We start from the raw sequence: 21,835 nt of genomic DNA on the forward strand, positions 1-21,835 counted from the left end.
AGAATTCCAAGAAGGGAACAGGTCCTAGAATGCGATTCTGTTCAAACCTTCAAAAGATCACTCTTCCTTCTTCACAAACTCCATGCCAGTTAGAGGAAGGGTCCTTAACTGGCAAGCAGTAAGTCCTGAATACTTATTTACACCTCAGTCCTTTCTCAGAGATCCTTTTTTTCCTTTCCCTAGCCAAGCTAGAGGGTAGCAGTGAACATACCCCATCTCTGTCCCAGCCAGGGCCTGGGACACAGAGACCACCGCTGCCTGCTATCCCATGAGTGTGTGACTCTGGGAATTCTCATCAGACCTTCTGCTGGTGACAACGCAATGCCCCCCTTCAGCGCATCTTACACATGAACATAAGGAAAGTGAAGTGACTCAAGAGAAAGTGAAATAGTCCAGAGGAGCCAAAATGTAAAAAGAATGAGACAAAAGAGATCATTCAGGAAAAAAAAAGAGAAAGAGATAAAACAACAACAATCAGCTGAAAGAGAGAGGATGGAAAATAATAATCAACAAAATATATTTAGTTCTTGCTTTGTGGCAGGCAATAATAGCTTTACATGCACTGTCTCATTTGATTCTAAAAGCACTATGAAGTAGCATTTTTAAGATGTTCATTGTATACACCATGAGGCTTGGAGAGGGAAAGTAACTTACCCGAGGTCACACAGCTTATAAGTCCCCACACCAGGAATCAGAACCTCATAGTCTGACTAGAGGAGCTTATGCCATGGCCTAAGGTTCAGTCCTGCCCTGAGTGCTTAGAAAGATGGATGTGAGAATTGGCAAGGGTGAGAGGGGTCAGGATAGGTCAGGACGTATGGGAAAAAGGAAAAGGAGGGTGAACCAGAGACAACACAAGGTGCCTTCCCCTTCTTCCTATTCTCTTCCCTTCCTGAATAATTTAGTCCTAAATCCATTAGCTGGGACAAAGGGAGGCAGGACTCTGTAATGGGGGGGAGTGAGGAGCCACAGCTCAGGACACAAGGGAGGCAAGAGGGCATCTATTACCAGGAGAAGGGGTGCAGCCCAGTGTAAGAAATCAGGGCCAAGCAGCATGAGGAGGGGGTCCGAGAGGGAGAGAGGACGGTGGCAGAGATGGGTAATTGGTTCATGCAGGGGAATTGATCTAATAAACTAGGAGACCATGAGACTCTATGTAAATTAAAATTTTGATGAGGAACAGAATATTTAGTTCAAAGTACCTCTCACCAACATATTTATCAGTGTCAAGGGGAAAAAAGTAACTTTACAGTGAAGAAGCCAGGTGGACACCGTCTCAATGAAGTGATGAGTGAACACTATCAGTAATGGGAAAAATCAAAATGATGTACCACCTTACAGGATGCAACGAGGTACACACATCATTCTGTGATATTCCTCCCAAAGATGCATGACCTGAATCCAATTATCAGGAAACATCAGACAGATCCAAATTGAGGGACATTCTACAAAATAACTGGCCTGTGATCTTAAAAAATGTCAAACTAATGAAAGTCAAAGAAAGAGTATAGAGCTGTTCCAGACTGAAGGGGGCTAAAGAGACATGACAGTGATTCTGAACTGGATCCTTTGGCCATGCAGGCCATTACTGGGACAACTGGCAAACGCTGAGTGGGGTCTCGGAATTAGGTGGTGGTAATACGCAATGCTCCTGTCCTGGTTTTGGTGGTTGTGTTTTGGCTGTGTAGGAGAATGCCCTTGATTGTATTTGGGGATAATAGGGCAACAACTTGGCAAATTACTCTCGAAAGCTTCAGGGAAAAAAAAGTCTTTGTATTATACTTGCAATATTTCTGTTTGTGATTGTTTAAAAATTTTAATGGGAATAATAATACAAGGAAAGAATAAGGAAAAGAAAGTATAGACCAGGGGTCCCCAACCCCCGGGCCATGGACTGGTACCAGTCTGTGGCCTGTTAGGAACCAGGCAGCGCAGCAGGAGGTGAGTGGCTGGCGAGCAAGCGAAGCTTCATCTGTATTTACAGACGTTCCCCATTACCCGCATTACTGCCTGAGTTCCGCCTCCTGTCAGATCAGCAGCGGTGAGTTGTATAATTATTTCATTATATATTACAATGTAAGAATAATAGAAATAAAGTGCACAATAAATGTAATATGCTTGAATCATCCTGAAAACGTCCCCCACCCCCGGTCCATGGAAAAATTGTCTTCCATGAAACCGGTCCCTGGTGCCAAAAAGGTTGGGGACTGCTGGTACAGACGAGAGGATGGAGGAGGGGAGATGGATGAGTTCTGAGTGTTTGGCCATCAGTGCAAAAGGCTGTATTTAGCCACTTCAGGATTCCAAGGAGAGAGCTTTGCAATAGCAATTGGAGAATCCTCACAGTGATAGGATGGTAGGAAAAAGGCACATAATGGCCCACTGCCATCTAGGTTTTCTCTCCTCCATGACATCCAGCAGGACAAGGCTTTTATTTTATCATCGCTGAGTGGTTGAGAAACAATGAAGCTGCCTTAGAGAATCAGAGGACACAGCAAGTGCTGGAAACATCAACTGGGTTCTTTGGGGCCTAAATATATGGGGATCTCCTAGAATCTGACAAGAAATCACAAGAAAGGTGCATTTTTAGATGAGAGCAAGGTATGACAGAGGAAGGAAAGCAAAGGTCAGCAGCCTTTTGGTTCAGGGTTACCAGCAATATCACAGCAACTATTCACCCTTCACTTCCCAGAACAGCTGTGATTGCTTACACTTTTGCCCCTATCAGCCCAGACTCTCTACTATCAGTTCACGTGTACCTGCTTGAGGTCTAGAAAAGCTGATCCCTGTAAGCAGTGTCTTTGGTACAGCGTCATTCCCAGAAGAGGAAAGGAGAAAGAGAAAGCTTGGAAAGTGGAGTAAGTAGAAAGGGAAGAGAGCGAGAGACCAAGGGTGAGGGCGCATGTGACAGTGTAGCTCTACGTGGTCCCCCCCACCCCATACGCACCATCACCTCTTACCTCAACTCAGGCCAAGCCACAATCCTCTCGGAGACAAAGTTTTTAATTCACTTCATTTTGGGCTTCCTCCTTTTCATGATGAAGTCTTCTGTGAAGGAGACAAGAAATGGAAAATAAAGTGTACAAAGGAAGAAAATTTCAATACTAATCCTTACTTTCATTTACTACATGAGGACCATGCCTTAAAAGGAGTTCCTCTAGGGACTTCCCTGGCAGTCCAGTGGTTATGACTCCACGCTTCCGCTGCAGGGGGCATGGGTTCGATCCCTGGTCAGGGAACTAGGGTTCCTCATGCTGCGCTGAGCGGCCAAAATAAATTAAATAAATAAATAAATAAAGGCTTTTGCCCATGCTGAAATTAAAAAAGAAAAAAAAGAGTTCCTCTAATTACACTAGTGGTCAGAAGGTTGCTGTCTATATTTGAGCTGAGCTGTTGGCGATGGTGCCAATCACAGTTTTTGGTGAGTGGAATCAGACAGTCATGAGTCCGTAGCCCATAGCTGGCCTGAAACTGCCAAATAAGAGAAATCCTGGGCTCCTATAGTCATGAGGATATTTGATAATGTGACAAAGCTAGTAATATAGACTCAAATAACCATTGTGCAGTGGAGGGTCATAAGAAGCCTGGGTTATTGTCTTCCTATAAAGAGCCAGAGCACCCTATTCAACTCTCTACCATCCCAACTGGTAGTTGTGTATATTATACACTTACATATGCTCATACTATTTTGTCACTAGTACGTAGTTCTCACACCGTATTGTGGTTGCAGACACTATAGACAATCCTTTTTCCTCTCCATAAAATTCTGAAATAACCCCTTCAGGAATACCTGGGACCAGGTGAACTACAACTATAATTGCTCTCAGAACGCAAGTGCTGTAAGGCCAGTATGGAAGCTGGTGTGGTGGGGATATAAAGAATCTGGAGTCAGACATATCCAGGTTCATATTTGGGCTCTGTCATCTGCTACTTGGTGACCTTGGCATGTTACTTAACATCTCTGAGCTCAATTTCCTCATCTATAAAATGAGGATAAAACCACCTAACTCGGGACTTCCCTGTTGGCACAGTGGTAAGAATCCGCCTGCCAATGCAGGGGACATGGGTACGATCCCTGGTCCGGGAAGATCCCACATGCCGCGGAGCAACTAAGCCTGTGTGCCGCAACTACTGAGCCTGCACTGTAGGGCCTGCGAGCCACATCTACTGAGCCCGTGCACCACAACCACTGAAGCCCGCGCACCTAGAGCCCTTGCTCCGCAACAAGAGAAGCCACCACAACGAGAAGCCCGTGCACCTCAATGAAGAGTAGCCCCCGCTCGCTGCAACTAGAGAAAGCCCGCGCGCAGCAATGAAAACACAATGCAGCCATAAATAAATAAATAAATAAATAAATAAATAAATAAATAAATAACTAAATAAATTTATTAAAAAAGGAAATTAAAAAAAAAAACCTACCGGACTCAACTCAGTGTTGGGACAACTGGATGCACCGATGTGTAAAAAACACTGAATAGCATGGCTATTGCACAGTGAGCACCTGTAGCTGCTCGTGCTGGTCCACCACACCTGACCCTGTGTCCAAAAGTATAATCTCCTCAGTGTTTGCTGGGCTGGGTTCCTTCCTGATCACTGTTAGTTTCATATTTCCCAAGTTTCATTCATTCTAAGGAATGAAGGAATTTCCTCAGCTTAAAAACTGTGAAATGGAGTGTGCCTTGTGATCACGTTCCACTGGCGGGGACAATTGCATGGTGGTTGTCATTTGGCTGTACCTGCATGGACTTAGTCATGGTTGTTCATATTAAATTATGTACATTGGTTGTACTGAATGGGTTGCATTTAATTGCCATTTAAAATGTGTTCCCAATGGGTACCTGAAAATCTTTTGTTGACACCTTCTGGTAAGATTAAGAAAGTTTCTGTATAAAACTTGCAGAAGGCACATCAGAGGCTTGGAAGAAGGGCCAAGAGACCAGAGTGGAGCACTCCTCTAAGAAAGGCACAGAGGATGAGGGCACAGAGAGTGACAGATACATATTGTGTGGAAGAATCCCAAGTAGTAAGAAAGCATTGAGTTATATAATTAGCTGCATTTTTTTCTTTCTCAGTGGCCCATAATATAATGATGTATCTTATAATTGATGGATCTCAGATTTGATAAAACACAGTAGTCAACTCTTGCTCATCCACAAGTGGATGATAGAGTACACATTTTTGGGGAAAAAAATCACTTAACAAAGTGACAACATCCACATATTGGAGGGTATGTCTACTGTTCACAAACATATGCTACTCTGTATGTGCCCTGTGGCCCTTTCCCAGCGCAGTCATTTATGTGGCTTCCAGAATCCCTGGGTCTGAGAACAGTTCCTCCAGAGAGAGGATGATCTCCCAGGGGAGCAGGCGTAGCTGTGGATCCAAGGCCACAGAGAGGGAGGAGAGAATGAGGAGAAGGAAGGGCTCCAGGGGATTGGTAGCCAAGACCAGGCCTGGCCCCTCTTGTCCCCTTTGAACCCCGGAACAAAGGTAGGGGTCAGCTAAGGAACAAAAAATGTAACCATATCTTTTATCTTCTCTGGTTTGATGCCTTTTAGTGTTTGTTGCTAAATATTTGTTCTGGAAATACTTTGATACTTTTGGATTATGTGTATGGATGGTAAATGTGTGCTGAATTTTAACTAGTTTTGTTGTAACTGTGATTTGAGATTATCTCTCTGTATACCAAAGCCTCCACCCCTAACCTCTTCAGTTATCCTGGTTAATTAATCAAGATAGCACTGCTCTTATGGCATATGAATCGTTCTGTGAAACCAGTTGTGTGGCTGTGCACACGCACAGCACCACACATTTTGTCAGTGGTCCAAAAGCAGGGTCAGCTGTTAACTATTTACCAGGACCACTCTTAATAACTGGAGATAGTATTAAAGTTTTGGTATATATATATATATCCATATATCCATATATATCTTATATCTTTCCAGTTTTACAAATCGCTTTATGTATATAATATAATATATACTAATATTTTCCCATGACATTAGATATTTTAAAAAACAGCAGTTACCAATCATGGTGTGGACCTATTTGGAACATCACAGTCTCTTGTAAGATGTGCCAAAACGAATTGCACCCAATGGTTCAACCGATGTTTGGGAAACAGTTTTCTCTTAAAGGGCAGTGGATGACTCAAGGTTCTCCCTCTGATGCATCTCCTGTGCTCTGCTGTGCTTTCTTGTGGGGAGATCACAGAAGAGCAGCCTGACAGCCAGCTCACAGCCCGCAGCCCGCTTAGCCAATGAGCAACCCATACAGAAATATTGTTATTAATTTCGGTGATTCAAAATAACTCTAATTTTGTGTGGGCTGAACTTTTACAGATAGTTTTGTTTTCCTAATAATTTTATCCATGGATGAGTTTTTAATATAGTTTTATCGAGGTATAATTTACATACTGTCAGCTTCACTCATTTAAAGGGTACAATTCAATGATTTTTACTGTATTTACAGAGTTGTGCAACCATCACCATAATCTTACTTTAGAACATTTTCATCATTATCCATGGATAAATTTTTAATCAGGATAAATGAAAAGCACGAATAGTGCATTTATGTCTGTCTTGTATCACCCTGTGACTGTTGCATGTCAGAGAATGAATGATATGAACATGGCTTTTTTGATGAGAAGTCAGAGCAAAGATGTTGTGAGGGAAATTTGCTATAATATTATTAATAAGCTGAACATTTGTAGATTCTATATAAATATTTTAAAAGTAAAACAAAGCTTATTTATGCAAATTCTTTATGAAAGTTCATACTATCTTGCTTTACTACTATTACATGTGCAGTAGAGACCTACAATATAGAACTCAAATAAAAAGTAAATTTTAGTATTAAAAATAGCTTAGTAACATTAAAGGGTCAATGAATGTATATATTATGGAATTACAGTAAATATGTTTTGAATTAATGTGTGACTTAAAGCAGAGAAGCAAAGTAGTGTTGCAGTAGGCCATGGTGGGAACACAGAGCTAGCTTCATTTCACAGATACACAGACTCCTTTGTTACACTGTGTCCTACCAGGATTGTGCATTCGTTTTCACAATCACAGTTTATATTTTTCCAATAATTTATGCCTTTCACTAGGCCCATTAAATGTCTTATACATCTAATTAAGCAAGCAATTATAGAGTGATATTATAGAGAAAGGTTTTTTGTGTGTTGCAGAGCAAGGACAACATAAAAGAATCTAGTTCTATTTGAGATGGACCCTAATTTATCCTATCACAAGCTGATTCTTTGCATCCTTTACTTCTTTTAATTAGTGCTCTCCCCCACTCTCAATTTTTTTTTCTCTTTTTAGTTCCAATTGAATGGAGATTAATTCAGCAGATAGTTACATCAGGTTGGACTTTTCTGCAGAATTACAGTATAAATTTTCATCTGAAGAAGAATTCTTGGCTACTTTTAGTATAAGAAAACAGATTCCATATTAAATCTGATTACAGACCAGAAACCAATGCCAGTGGTTTAATGGGGAAACCTAGCACAGGGAAGCAATGAGTTGTAACATTTCAGGGATGGAACTACTTCAGTTTTGCCCTAGGCTTTGATGATGTCACCAGGACCTCCCCACGTGGGTAATGTTTCAAGAATGACCAAAGCCACATTAGTGCTGAAAATAGTGTACCTATGAGTTTTCTTCACCCTGTGATGCCGATGATGATGTGGTTATTGGTTATTGGCTACTGGGAAATTTTTGGACCTTTGACAGCGTGAGTTTTTTTTTTTTTTTAACATCTCTATTGGAGTGTAATTGCTTTACAATGGTGTGTTAAGTTTCTGCTTTATAACAAAGTGATTCAGCTATACATATACATATATCCCCATATCTCCTCCCTCTTGCATCTCCCTCCCACCCCTCTAGGTGGTCACAAAGCACTCAGCTGATCTCCCTGTGCTATGAGGCTGCTTCCCACTAGCTATCTATTTTACATTTGGTAGTATATATAAGTCCATGCCACTCTCTCACTTCATCCCAGCTTACACTTTCCCCTCCCCGTGTCCTTAAGTCCATTCTCTACGTCTGCGTCTTTATTCCTGTCCTGCCCCTAGGTTCTTCATAACCATTTTTTTTTTTTAGATTCCATATGTATGTGTTAGCATACGGTATTTATTTTTCTCTTTCTGACTTACTTCACTCTGTATGACAGACTCTAGGTCCATCCACCTCACTACAAATAACTCAATTTCGTTTCTTTTTATGGCTGAGTGATATTCTATTGTATATATGTGCCACATCTTCTTTATCCATTCATTTGTTGATGGACACTTAGGTTGCTTCCATGTCCTAGCTATTGTAAATAGAGCTGCAATGAACATTGTGGTGCATGACTCTTTTTGAATTATGGTTTTCTCAGGGTATATGCCCAGTAGTGGGATTGCTGGGTCATATGGTAGTTCTATTTTTAGTTTTTTAAGGAACCTCCATACTGTTCTCCATAGTGGCTCTATCAATTTACATTCCCACCAACAGTGCAAGAGGGTTCCCTTTCCTCCACACCCTCTCCAGCATTTATTGTTCCTAGATTTTTTGATGATGGCCATTCTGACCGGTGTGAGATGATATCTCATTGTAGTTTTGATTTGCATTTCTCTAAGATTAGTGATGTTGAGCATTCTTTCATGTGTTTGTTGGCAATCTGTATATCACCTTTGGAGAAATGTCTATTTAGGTCTTCTGCCCATTTTTGGATTGGGTTGTTTGTTTTTTTGGTATTGAGCTGCATGAGCTGCTTATAAATTTTGGAGATTAATCCTTTGTCAGTTGCTTCATTTGCAAATATTTTCTCCCATTCTGAGGGTTGTTTTTTCGTCTTGTTTATGTTTTCCTTCACTGTGCAAAAGCTTTTAAGCTTCATTAGGTCCCATTTGTTTATTTTTGTTTTTATTTCCATTTCTCTAGGACGTGGGTCAAAAAGGATCTTGCTGTCATGTATGTCATAGAGTGTTCTGCCTAGGTTTTCCTCTAAGAGTTTTATAGGGTCTGGCCTTACATTTAGGTCTTTCATCCATTTTAAGTTTATTTTTGTGTATGGTGTTAAGGAGTGTTCTAATTTCATTCTTTTACATGTAGCTGTCCAGTTTTCCCAGCACCACTTATTGAAGAGGCTGTCTTTTCTCCACTGTATATTCTTACCTCCTTTATCAAAAAGAAGGTGACCATATGTGCGTGGGTTTATCTCTGGGCTTTCTATCCTGTTCCATTGATCTATATTTCTGTTTTTGTGCCAGTACCATACTGTCTTGATTACTGTAGCTTTGTAGTATAGTCTGAAGTCAGGGAGCCTGATTCTTCCAGCTCCGTTTTTCTTTCTCAAGATTGCTTTGGCTATTCGGGGTCTTTTGTGTTTCCATACAAGTTGTGAAATTTTTTGTTCTAGTTCTGTGAAAAATGCCAGTGGTAGTTTGATAGGGATTGCACTGAATCTGTAGATTGCTTTGGGTAGTAGAGTCATTTTCACAATGTTGATTCTTCCAATCCAAGAACATGGTATACCTCTCCATCTGTTTGTATCATCTTTAATTTCTTTCATCAGTGTCTTATAGTTTTCTGCATAGAGGTCTTTTGTCTCCTTAGGTAGGTTTATTCCTAGGTATTTTATTCTTTTTGTTGCAATGGTAAATGGGAGTGTTTCCTTAATTTCTCTTTCAGATTTTTCATCATTAGTGTATAGGAATGCAAGCGATTTCTGTACATTAATTCTGTATCCTACTACTTTACCAAATTCATTGATTAGCGCTAGTAGTTTTCTGGTAGCATCTTTAGGATTCTCTAGGTATAGTATCACGTCATCTGCAAACAGTGACAGATTTACTTCTTTTCCATTTTGGGTTCCTTTTATTTCCTTTTCTTCTCTGATTGCTGTGCCTAAAACTTCCAAAACTATGTTGAATAATAGCTTTGAGAGTGGACAACCTTGTCTTGTTCCTGATCTTAGAGGAAATGGTTTCAGTTTTTCACCATTGAGAACGATGTTGGCTGTGGGTTTGTCATATATGGCCTTTATTATGTTGAGGTAAGTTCCCTCTATGCCTTCTTTCTGGAGGGTTTTTATCATAAATCGTTGTTAAATTTTGTCAAAAGCTTTTTCTGCATCTATTGAGATGATCATATGGTTTTTCTCCTTCAATTTGTTAATATGATTGATTTGCGTATATTGGAGAATCCTTGCATTCCTGGGATAAATCCCACTTGATCATGGTGTATGATCTTTTTAATGTGCTGTTGGTTTCTGTTTGCTAGTATTTTGTTGAGGATTGTTGCATCTATGTTCATCAGTGATACTGGCCTGTAGTTTTTTTCTTTGTGACATCTTTGTCTGGTTTTGGTATCAGGCTAATGGTGGCCTTGTAGAATGAGTTTGGGAGTGTTCCTCCCTCTGCTATATTTTGGAAGAGTTTGAGACAGATAGGTGTTAGCTCTTCTCTAAATGTTTGATATAATTCACCTATGAAGCCATCTGTTCCTGGGCTTTTGTTTGTTGGAAGATTTTTAATCACAGTCTCAATTTCAGTGCTTGTGATTGGTCTGTTCATATTTTCTATTTCTTCCTTGTTCAGTCTCGGAAGGTTGTACTTTTCTAAGAATTTGTCCATTTCTTCCAGGTTGTTCATTTTATTGGCATATAGTTGCTTGTAGTGATCTCTCATGATCCTTTGTATTTCTGCAGTGTCAGTTGTTACTTCTCCTTTTCATTTCTAATTCTAATGATTTGAGTCTTCTCCCTTTTCTTCTTGATGAGTCTGGCTAATGCTTTATCAATTTTGTTTATCTTCTCAAAGAACCAAGCTTTTAGTTTTATTGATCTTTGCTATCGTTTCCTTCATTTCTTTTTCATTTATTTCTGATCTGATCTTTATGATTTCTTTCCTTCTGCTAACATTGGGGTTTTTTTGTTCTTCTTTCTCTAATTGCTTTAGGTGTAAGGTTAGGTTGTTTATTTGAGATGTTTCTTGTTTCTTCAAGTAGGATTGTATTGCTATCAACTTCCCTCTTAGAACTGCTTTTGCTGCATCCCATAAGTTTTGGGTCGTTGTGTTTTCATTGTCATTTGTTTCTGGGTATTTTTTGATTTCCCCTTTGATTTCTTCAGTGATCTCTTGGTTATTAAGTAGTGTATTGTTTAGCCTCCATGTGTTTGTATTTTTTTCAGATTTTTTTCTGTAATTGATATCTAGTCTCATAGTGTTGTGGTCAGAAAAGATACTTGACACGATTTCAATTTCCTTAAATTTACCAAGGCTTGACTTGTGACCCAAGATATGATTTATCCTGGAGAATGTTCCATGAGCACTTGAGAAGAAAGTGTATTCTGTTGTTTTTGAATGCAGTGTCCTATAAATATCAATTAAGTCCATGTTGTTTAATATATCATTTAAAGATTGTGTTTCCTTATTTATTTTCATTTTGGATGATCTGTCCATTGGTGAAAGTGGGGTGTTAAAGCCCCCTACTATGATTGTGTTATTGTCAATTTCCCCTTTTATGGCTGTTAGCATTTGCCTTATGTATTGAGGTGCTCCTATGTTGGGTGCATAAGTATTTACAATTGTTATATCTTCTTCTTGGATTGATCCCTTGATTATTATGTAGTGTCCTTCTTTGTCTCTTGTAATAGTCTTTATTTTAAAGTCTATTTTGTCTGATGTGCGAATTGCTACTCCAGGTTTCTTTTGATTTCCATTTGCATGAAATATCGTTTTCCCCCTCACTTTCAGTCTGTATGTGTCCCTAGGTCTGAAGTGGGTCTCTTGTAGACAGCATATATACGGGTCTTGTTTTTGTATCCATTCTGCCAGTCTATGTCCTTTGGTTGGAGCATTTAATCTATTTACATTTAAGGTAATTATGGATATGTATGTTCCTATTACCATTTTCTTAATTGTTTTGGGTTTGCTATTGTAGGTCTTTTCCTTCTCTTGTGTTTCCTGCCTAGAGAAATTCCTTTAGCATTTGTTGTAAAGCTGGTTTGGTGGTGCTGAATTCTCTTAGCTTTTCCTTGTCTGTAAAGGTTTTAATTTCTCCATCGAATCTGAATGAGATCCTTGCTGGGTAGAGTAATCTTGGTTGTAGGTTTCTCTCTTTCATCACTTTAAATATGTCCTGCCACTCCCTTCTGGCTTGCAGAGTTTCTGCTGAAAGATCAGCTGTTCACCTTATGGGGATTCCCTTGTATGTTATTTGTTGTTTTTCCCTTGCTGCTTTTAATATTTTTTCTTTGTATTTAATTTTTGATAGTTTGATCATGTGTCTTGGTGTGTTTCTCCTTGGATTTATCCTGTATGGGACTCTCTGCGCTTCCTGGAGTTGAGTAACTATTTCCTTTCCCATATTAGGGAAGTTTTCAACTATAATCTCTTCTAATATTTTCTCAGTCCCTTTCCTTTTCTGTTCTTCTTCTGGGACCCCTATAATTTGAATGTTGGTGCGTTTAATGTTGTCCCAGAAGTCTCTAAGACTGTCCTCAATTGTTTTCATTCTTTTTTCTTTATTCTGCTCTGCCATAGTCATTTCCACTATTTTATCTTCCAGGTCACTTATCCGTTCTTCTGCCTCAGTTATTCTGCTATTGATTCCATCTAGAGAATTTTTAATTTCATTTATTGTGTTGTTCATCATTGTTTGTTTGCTCTTTAGTTCTTCTAGGTCCTTGTTAAATGTTTCTTGTATTTTCTCCATTCTATTTCCAAGATTTTGGATCACTTTTACTATCATTACTCTGAATTCTTTTTCAGGTAGACTGCCTATTTCCTCTTCATTTTTTTGGTCTGGTGGGTTTTTACCTTGCTCCTTTATGTGCTGTGTGTTTCTCCGTCTTCTCATTTTGCTTAACTTACTGTGTTTGGGGTATCCTTTTCTCAGGCTGCAGGTTTGTAGTTCCCATTGTTTTTGGTGTCTGCCCCCAGTAGCTAAGGTTGGTTCAGTCGGTTGTGTAGGCTTCCTGGTGGAGGGGACTAGTGCCTGTTTTCTGTTGGATGAGGCTGGATCTTGTCTTTCTGGTGGGCAGGACCACATCCAGTGGTGTGTTTTGGGGTGTCTATGACCTTATTATGATTTTAGGCAGCCTCTCTGCTAATGGGTGGGGTTGTGTTCCTGTCTTGCTAGTTGATTGGCATAGGGTGTCCAGCACTGTAGCTTGCTGATCGTTGAATGGAGCTGGGTCTTAGCATTGAAAAGGAGATCTCTGGGAGAGCTTTCGCCATTTGATATTATGTGGAGCCAGGAGGTCTCTGGTGGTTCAATGTCCTGAACTTGGCTCTCCCACCTCAGAGGCACAGGCCTGACACCAGGCCAGAGCACCAAGACCCTGTCAGCCACATGGCTTTTGGGAAGTCTGAGGTCTTCTGCCAGCGTTCAGTAGGTGTTCTGTAGGAGTTGTTCCACATGTAGATATATTTCTGATGTGTTTGTGGGGAGGAAGGTGATCTCCACATCTCACTCCTCCACCATCTTGAAGGTCCTCCTCAACAGCTTGAGTTTTAATGGAAATTGGGAAGGGGAGAGAGTGAAAGTCTGGGAGCTAGCATGCAAGTGTTTTCATTGGCTTTTCTGACCACTGAAATCAGAGAGGGTGTGTATAAATGCCCTGAAAATAATACCACTTCCATGTAGTCTTTCCCCCCACTGATATTCTATGATAAAACATTTTCAAAGCTATAACAAAGCTGAAAAAATTCTATAGTGAACACGCATATACCTACCACATAGTTTCTCTTCTTTTTCTTTTGTTGTGTTATTTCCATAATGATGTGAAAGCTCTTGAATGATGGGGTTTACCTGTCACTCATTAGAACTGGTCTCTGTGATACTTGGAGCTTGGAGGTTAGTTCTTCGTAGCACTTTGAAGCATAGCATTTACTTAGTTTTTTTCTAAGATTCTTAACATAGCAGTAAACATATTTTTAGTATTGGTCCATCACAGTCCTAGGTTGCAATTCTGGTTGAACCTTAGAGAAGATCTAACTGTTATGGCCTCCCTCTCTTCTGACAATGGGGCCCCAGCTAACCTTTCAGCTTTGAACAGAAAAGCCCTGTGTTCTAGACCTTCTCTCTCATTTGAATAATTTTAAATGACCATATTTCCATAAATTCATTCAGTTCAGTCACTTATGGGAGAAAGTTTGAAAAATCAAAATTTAAAAATCATCAGAAAACTTGTTTTCAAAGAAACTCTCAATGAAACTATTTTTAAGAAAAAGAAATTCAGTAACCAGGTGTTAAGTCTCTGAGATTTCTTGCTTGTTCTGGTTGAAACTAGAAGGAAATGAAACTTCAAGGAAAAGGGGAAGGTGGAAAAAGAATAGACATTTTGCCCTCGAATTATGAGAATTCATTGAACTATCCTTTCCTTCTCCCTCAGGTTCACACCAAAGTTGCAGTAGTCAGACAGTCACTTACATAGAGGTGAGGATGAAACAGATCTCTGGAGATCTCCTGGATGTCTACTAGGAGAATAGTCTCCAAATAGCACGTTTCCAGCTCTTTTCACATTTCTTTGGCAGGTGTTTTCAGTCTACTGGGCAGGCAACTAACCACTTAATAAAAGAAGCACAGGAGGCCAGACTGCCCTGGGCATTGTTCTAAGGCTGCTGCATCATAATGTGCTGACATAGTCTCTGAAGTAAGAGAAGAACGCTGGGAAGGAGCAGCCCTGAAGGTCAGCCCCTAACCCTGGGGTTAGGTGTTGCCAGCATTCCTGTGGAGCCTGCACAGCTCAGGCGCAGTAGTTCTGGTTGCTGCATGAAGTTTTCAGAGGCTTCCCTGAGAGAAAAGCCAGTTTAGTCATAGGATCACCATGGAAAAGATATCATACTGAGAAAGTTGAAAACACTATCATTTATCATTCAAGTGATAATTTATCATTCAATCTACCTACATCCCAATTTTCAGAGACTTAAACATATTTAAGCCGCTTTGTGCTTCTATGAAGAAAAACTTCAAAAGAAGGTAGGATTCTTAGAGGGCAGAGGTCTCTTTATCTTCATACCTCCAGCTTCTAGTATATTCTGACACGTGCTGTAGTAGGCACTCAGTAATTGTTGGGTGAATGAATGAATGTAAAGAAACGCATGGTATTCTCTCTCTGAAGTTCTCCTCTCTCTTGAAGATAAATGATTAGGGTATTTGTCTTTGCTTTTCTCTGTGGCTTCCCTGTCAGATTGTCCTTCTTCACCTTTGTGTTGTGGTCCAGTGCTACAGATGCCCACCTGTCTAGCCACTCCCTCCCCTGCTCTTGAGGATGGAAGGGCACCAGGGGATGCTAACTCACCACTTAGGCCTGGGGGGCATGACCTCAGTGAATTAACTTCACTTGGGTCACCATATTCTAGACTCAAACACTTGCTTTGGACAGGGCCCAGAGGATATTCAGTCTCAGAATAAATATCATCTGAGTTTCTGAGTGGATGATAGGGTTCCTATTTCCTTAAGAATGGTAACTTCCATGTGGGACCACGTGTTGGTGTCAGGGAGACCACAGCATCCACTCCCATAGGATGTGTATCAGGCAGTTTTCCCAGAAGCAGTGTTGAGGGCTGGATGCACAAGTGGAGTGTTTACTGGCGTCAAGCTCTGGTGATATCTGTCCACGTATAACTGGCTCAGCTTGCAGGCAAGGGCAGCCTGTACATGTGCAGGATCAAAGGGTTTCCTTTTATTTTTGCCTCAGACACTCCCTTTCCCGTCTTTTACCCTGAATGCCCTCTTTTGGATGGACAAATTCTTCCTCTAGTTGTATGAGTACTATTGGCTATTTCTTCATTGAGCGTATTTGTTGCGTGATCGCTTGCCATTTTCTGTTCTTCCTAACTCAGGGCCAGGGAACGTTTCTGCATAAATCTGATTCATCTCTTCCATGTTGGTGTTACTAATTCTGATGTCTTGATGAAACTCTTCGTTTCTCACTTCTATTTTTTTTCGAGGCTACTGGTATATTAAAAAGTGAAGAAATAGCAAAAGAGGGAAATAAAAATCATGGTATATTTTAAATATTTACCTTTAAAATATTAATGCTTTTTAACGTGCACAGAGTATTAAGCCATACTTATAACTTTACGTGGAGATGATGTCATAGTTCTGAGTCTGAGGCACTTTGTTGAAGTGAGGTCCATGACCAATTAACCCTCTGTCCTTGTTCCTCATGAGATGTGCCAACTTGCCCATGCCAGCATGGGGTCCTCTCTACTGCATGTCCTAAGCATGATATGAAGTTTTCATGCCAGGTTCTGTCTCTGGCTCCCTGGTGAGTGCTATACAAGGCCAATTCTGTTGGTCAGTTTAGTAATGAGTACCTACTATTTCCTGGGGCTACAGAGGTGAACAGTCTCTGCCATCAAGTGGAGGAGGGGTGATGTAAGCAGATAATTTCAGTGGGATGCAGAGATAAGTGGAAGCACAGATAAGAGGCACTAAATCCAGTTTGGGGATTTAGGGAAGGGTTCCTGGAGGATTTAATGTCCAAGGTTAATCTTGGAAGATTAGCCAGCCTGAGCAAAGGCACTGAGGCATAAAATGACATGCTTTGAAGGGGTAACTGCAAATGGTCTGGTGTTAAGTGAGGGGGGAAAGTGAAGGTGGATGATAGAGGGGCTAGATCACAGAGGACTTTAAAGACCCCAACTGGGGGCTTGGACTTAATTTGTTGCAGCAGTTTTCTGATGAGGAGTTTTAGCACAGAGAGATTTATGCTCTGGATTGATCACTTTGGTAGCAGTGTGAAGGACAGACTCAGGGAGGGCAATTCTGGAGGCATACAGATTAAGATGGTAGCAGTGGGACTAGAAAAGAGAGGGTTAATTTAGGAACTATTAGTAGAGTTGACAGAACTTGGTGACTAACTGGATGTGGGAAGTGAGAAGAAAGAGTGACTCAGAGGTTTCTGGTTTGGGAAACTGGGTAAATGGTGGTGCCATTAACCAAGAAACAAAACACAGGCAGAGGAACAGGTGTAGGAGGCAGGAAGGTTGAGTTCCTTGTTTGCAGGAGCCCTTGTCTAGCATGGTGCCTTGTATTCAATAGGTGTTTAGTAAATAAGAGGCTTTTTCCTTAAACCTTCAGTGGCTTCCCATGCTCTTAGGCTATTTGACATATATCACATATATCATAGGGGTGTGTGTGTGTGTGTGTTTAGTATACACCCAAGAGCCTATACATGTGTGAGCATGATCTGGCTGCATCCTGTCTTCAGTTCTCTCCAGCTGTATCTCAGAACCCTCCCCTCTCCCTCATCATGCTTCTGTCTCCTTTCTGGTGTTGTATTCTTTAAGCCCTTTCCTCTGTCTGAAATGCTCTTCTCTCAGTTCTTAACATGTGGGGCTTATTTTCATTCTTCTGATCTAACTTCAAATGTCACCTGTTTAGAGAACCCTTTCCTCAATCCCCGGACAAGTGATTGTCCCTCAGCTCTAAATCCACCATTGCATTTTACATTGTGGTGCTGGGGCTGGAACTCAGCTAACGACATTTCTTTTTTCTTTTTTGCCAGCTGGCTTCCTGTTAGGTTCAACAATAGGCTGCATTAGACTACAGGGAACTCGGAAAGCAGAGGGAGCGAAGAAGGGACTTGTGTTTGTTCCTGATTGCTTCTTGATTCTCTGTCACCCTGGTAATGGCAACTTGTTCTAGCCTTTTTTTCCCCTCACTCTCAGAATTAGCATCTGGGCAGTGCCCTTTCCTTGGAGGGTTGAGTCCTAGCTCCAAGAGGTCTGACTTCTGAGCTTCCAGATTCTGATAATTCTAACCTCTTCCTCCCATCTCCCAGCCCTAGTTGTGGTATCTGCTTCCTATAGTTATTATCTCTGACATCTCCATGTTTCTTTTGTGCTTTTCCAGATCTCCAACACAGATTTAACTTATTGTTACACTAAAGTCTCTTAGTGTAATTTCTGCCTTTCTTAATGGCTGGATCTTACACAACTGAATATGATTTAGGCCTCCATCCAGTTACTCTCTAATAGGATTTTCTTCATAGACTTTTCATAATCTGTATTTCAAAAAAAACTTTTTTTTTTGCTTTCTCATAATCTGTCTCCTCTTGGATATGAGTCTTTGTCTCATTCATCACTGTATCCTCAGAGCCTAGCATGGAGCCTTGCATACTGTAGGAACTTATTATATGCTTGTTAAATAAATTATTGAATTATTACAAAAGACTACAGGAGACATATTGCTAACTGACCATACAAAATGGCCAGAATTGAGCAACTTTTTAATCTCTTGGTTCTAGGCCAAGTTATAAATGAACTCTATAATGATGTAACTCTGTTATAGACAGTTGAGCTCAACACTTCTTATAAGCCTGTTAGAATACAATGTATTATTTAACATAGATCCATCATCATTGGGATAATAAGATACATAATTTATTTGCTTTGAATTCTGTACGTACATACATCCCTACTTTCTATAATTAGGAATGATAATGACTTACCTATTAGGGTTTCATGAAGATCAAGAGTTGGTTATGGGTTAGATCCACAAAGTTTTTTTGGTTAGCAAATAATTTAAAAAATAAAAGCCATCCAAAGAATCCACTTGCTGTAACATGCAACATCACTTAATAGCGTTTACTTGGTAAATGTAATCTGCTTATATTCTTTTTTTCATTGTGTGTTACATGATTTGAAACAACCAAAGCACAGAACCAAAAAAGCAGGTTAAAAAGGAACTGCTTACAAGGATTTACCATAGCACAGGGAATTATATTCAATATCTTGTAATAACCTATAACGAAATATAATCTGCAAAAACCCACACCTGATTCACTATGCTGTACACCTGAAACTAATGCAATATTGTAAATCAACTATACTTCAATAAAATAAAAACTACAATGTCTAAGATGAGAACTGAACTCAATAGGATTAATGGTAGATTAGACATTGCAGAAGAAAAGAGTAGTGAACTTAAAGCATAGCAATAGAGCCCATCCAAAATGAAACACACAATGAGGAAAAGAGTCCCCCAAATTAACAGCATCTGTGAGCTGTGGGACAATTTCAAGTGCCCTCATGTGCAGATAATTGGAGTATCTGAAAGAGAGAAGAGAGTGGGGCGAACAGAAAAAGTATTTAAAGAAATAACTGAAAACTTTACAAACTTGATGAAAATTATAAATCCATAGATCCAAGAAGCTCAATAAACCTCAAGCTCAATAAACTGCACCAAGACACATCATAATCAAACTGATCAAAAACAATGACAAAGAAAAAAGTCTTAAGAGCAGCCAGAGAAAAAATATATGCTATGTACAGAGGAACAAAGATAAGGATGACAGCAGAATTCTCATTGGAAACAATGCAAGCAAGAAGAGAGGCATCTTTAAAGTAATGAAAGGAAAACACTATAAACCTAGAGTTCTATACCCAGCAAAAATCTCTCTCAAAAACAAAAGCAAAACAAATACTTTTTCAGACATGCAAAAGCTAAAAGAATATATCACCAGCAGACCCACACAACAATTTTAAAGGAACTCCTTCAGGCAACAGAAAAATGATACCAGATGGAAATGTGGATCCACACCAAAGAATGAAGAACACCAGAAATGGTAACTACATAAATAAATATACACAATTCTTTCTGAAAAGTCAAGCTCTGAAGGGAACAAGAAAGACTGGGTAATTGCTATGGGTAGGCAGGGGGCTAAGGGAGGTTTTCATTTTTGTTTTTAGGACATCGGAGAATTTTAAAGATGTATAAAGCTGATGGGAAAGCATGTAAGCAGGGAGAGGTGACACTATAGGTTAGATAGAGCAGAGTATAGGGCTTGGGCAGAAAGGTGGGTCCTTGACACAAGAGGGTCAAGGACTTCTCTGTGACCTACAGAAGGGGCTGGGTGTCTGGGCAGGGAGTCTGTCAATTTAGTGGGGGTGGCAGTCTTGCTGTAGACTTGGGTGGATAAGTATGTACTGCTTGTATAATCATAAGAAAAAACAAACAAACATGAGAAAAAGGAACTGCTTAACTTCCACACAGCTATAAGCAAGAATCTAAAAACATCTTATAATCTTTTATTTAAATATCAACTACTAAGACAAAGAATTGTAATACATCATACATGCATAATTTTAAAATAATTTTGGTCAAATAATGCAAATAGATTACATGACATTGACTTTCACTGTGCCAAGTAGAACCATTTTATTGACCCTTAAGCTTTAAATTAAATTTCCCTTGAATCTACCTCAAATGTGTTCATATTTTTTTTTTCCTTTTCTAATTCAGAAAGAAAACTGTTCCTTTTCTTCTCCAGCCTAACTGGGCCATCAGTGTCCTTTAATCCAGCCCTTCCTTCCTCTTCTCCTTTCCCCATCTGGAACCTTACTCTCAAATTTTTAATATGCCCACTACTATTGTTTTTCAAACAAAAATCTTTTCTTCATCCTGTTATCGGTTCAAGCTACCATCCTGTGTCTATCTTTCTTTCCTCATGCCCAAGTTCCAAATATTTCATAGTCACAGTTTCTATTTTGCTATCTGGCTTTTGCCTTCAACCCATTATTGAAATTGCACTCTTGCAGCTCACAAATGATTGCCTGATCAATACATTCTTTCGAGCCCTCATTCTTGACATTTATTTTTGACAATTGATTATCTTTCCTTCTTGAAACTCTCCTCCCTCGTTCTGGGACACTGCAGTACCCTGTTTTTTCTCTTCTACAAACTGCTCTTCCTTTCATTACATCCATGGCTTTTTCCTCCAACACTCCAAAATAAGGTGCTCCCCAAGGCTCTGTCCTCTTTTCTTGGCAAGTCCTTCCTTAATAATCTTTCCTATCTACCCTTACATTTCAACTACTACCTTCATGTGAAGGATCCCCAAGGTTATATTCAGCCAGTATCTCTTCTGTGAACTCCTAACCTATATTTTCAAATGCCAACAGGACATGGCTACCTTAGGGCCCCTGTGACATCTCAAACACATGTCCAAACTTACCAGCTCCTCCACAAAATCCATGTTTCTTTCTTTTTGTTACTTGTTGAACATGTTCTCCGTCAGCCAAGACTGAAGACTTTGAATCATCTCTTATTCGTCTAACTTTCCTTCCAACACTTGTAATCAGTCATAAAATTTTTTCCATTTTTTATGTCCAGAGGCACACTCAGATGTCATGACCTTCCTATCACCATTACCCCTCTAACATTATGGTTAAGGCTGTCATCACCCCTCACCTGCACAATAAAGATCACTTCTTAATTGGTGTCTCTCTTCAGTTTTTCCCCAATCCAGTCTATCCTATTCAATGCTGCCAGAGCATTTTTTTTTTCCAAAAAATGATCCTAATACTTCCCTGATCAAGAATCTCTAATGGTTTAATTGTCTCTAGAATAAATCTAGACTCCTTACCCTGGTATTCAAGAAGTTCATAGTTAGAGCCTCAAACATGTACTTTTTTGGTCTTACAAATATATCAATTTTCTGTTTCTATGGCTTAGTGTTTGGGAATATGGACTCTGAAGCCAGATTGTTAAGTTTGAATCCTGGCTCCTCCTTTTATTAGCTGTGTCACCCTGGACAAGTTTCTTAACCTCTCTGTGCCTCAGTTTCCTCATCTATAATAGGAATAATAACACTTACAGGGTTGTTGTGAAAATTAAACATATGAAAAGTGCTTAGAAAAGTGCCTGGTAAGCTCTGTATAATGTTTCATGCAACAAATATTTACTTTTGCCTATCCATATGCACATATGCCAGGAACTCTAAGGATTTGGGGATAATATCAGTAAACAAAACAAACAAAAATCATTGCCCTTGTGGATCTTAAATTCTATAATAAAAATAACAATTATTATTAATTGTACATTGTTTCTGG

The sequence above is a fragment of the Eschrichtius robustus genome, chromosome 1 (assembly GCF_028021215.1).
Source record: "Eschrichtius robustus isolate mEscRob2 chromosome 1, mEscRob2.pri, whole genome shotgun sequence".
Taxonomy (NCBI): Eukaryota; Metazoa; Chordata; class Mammalia; order Artiodactyla; family Eschrichtiidae; genus Eschrichtius; species Eschrichtius robustus.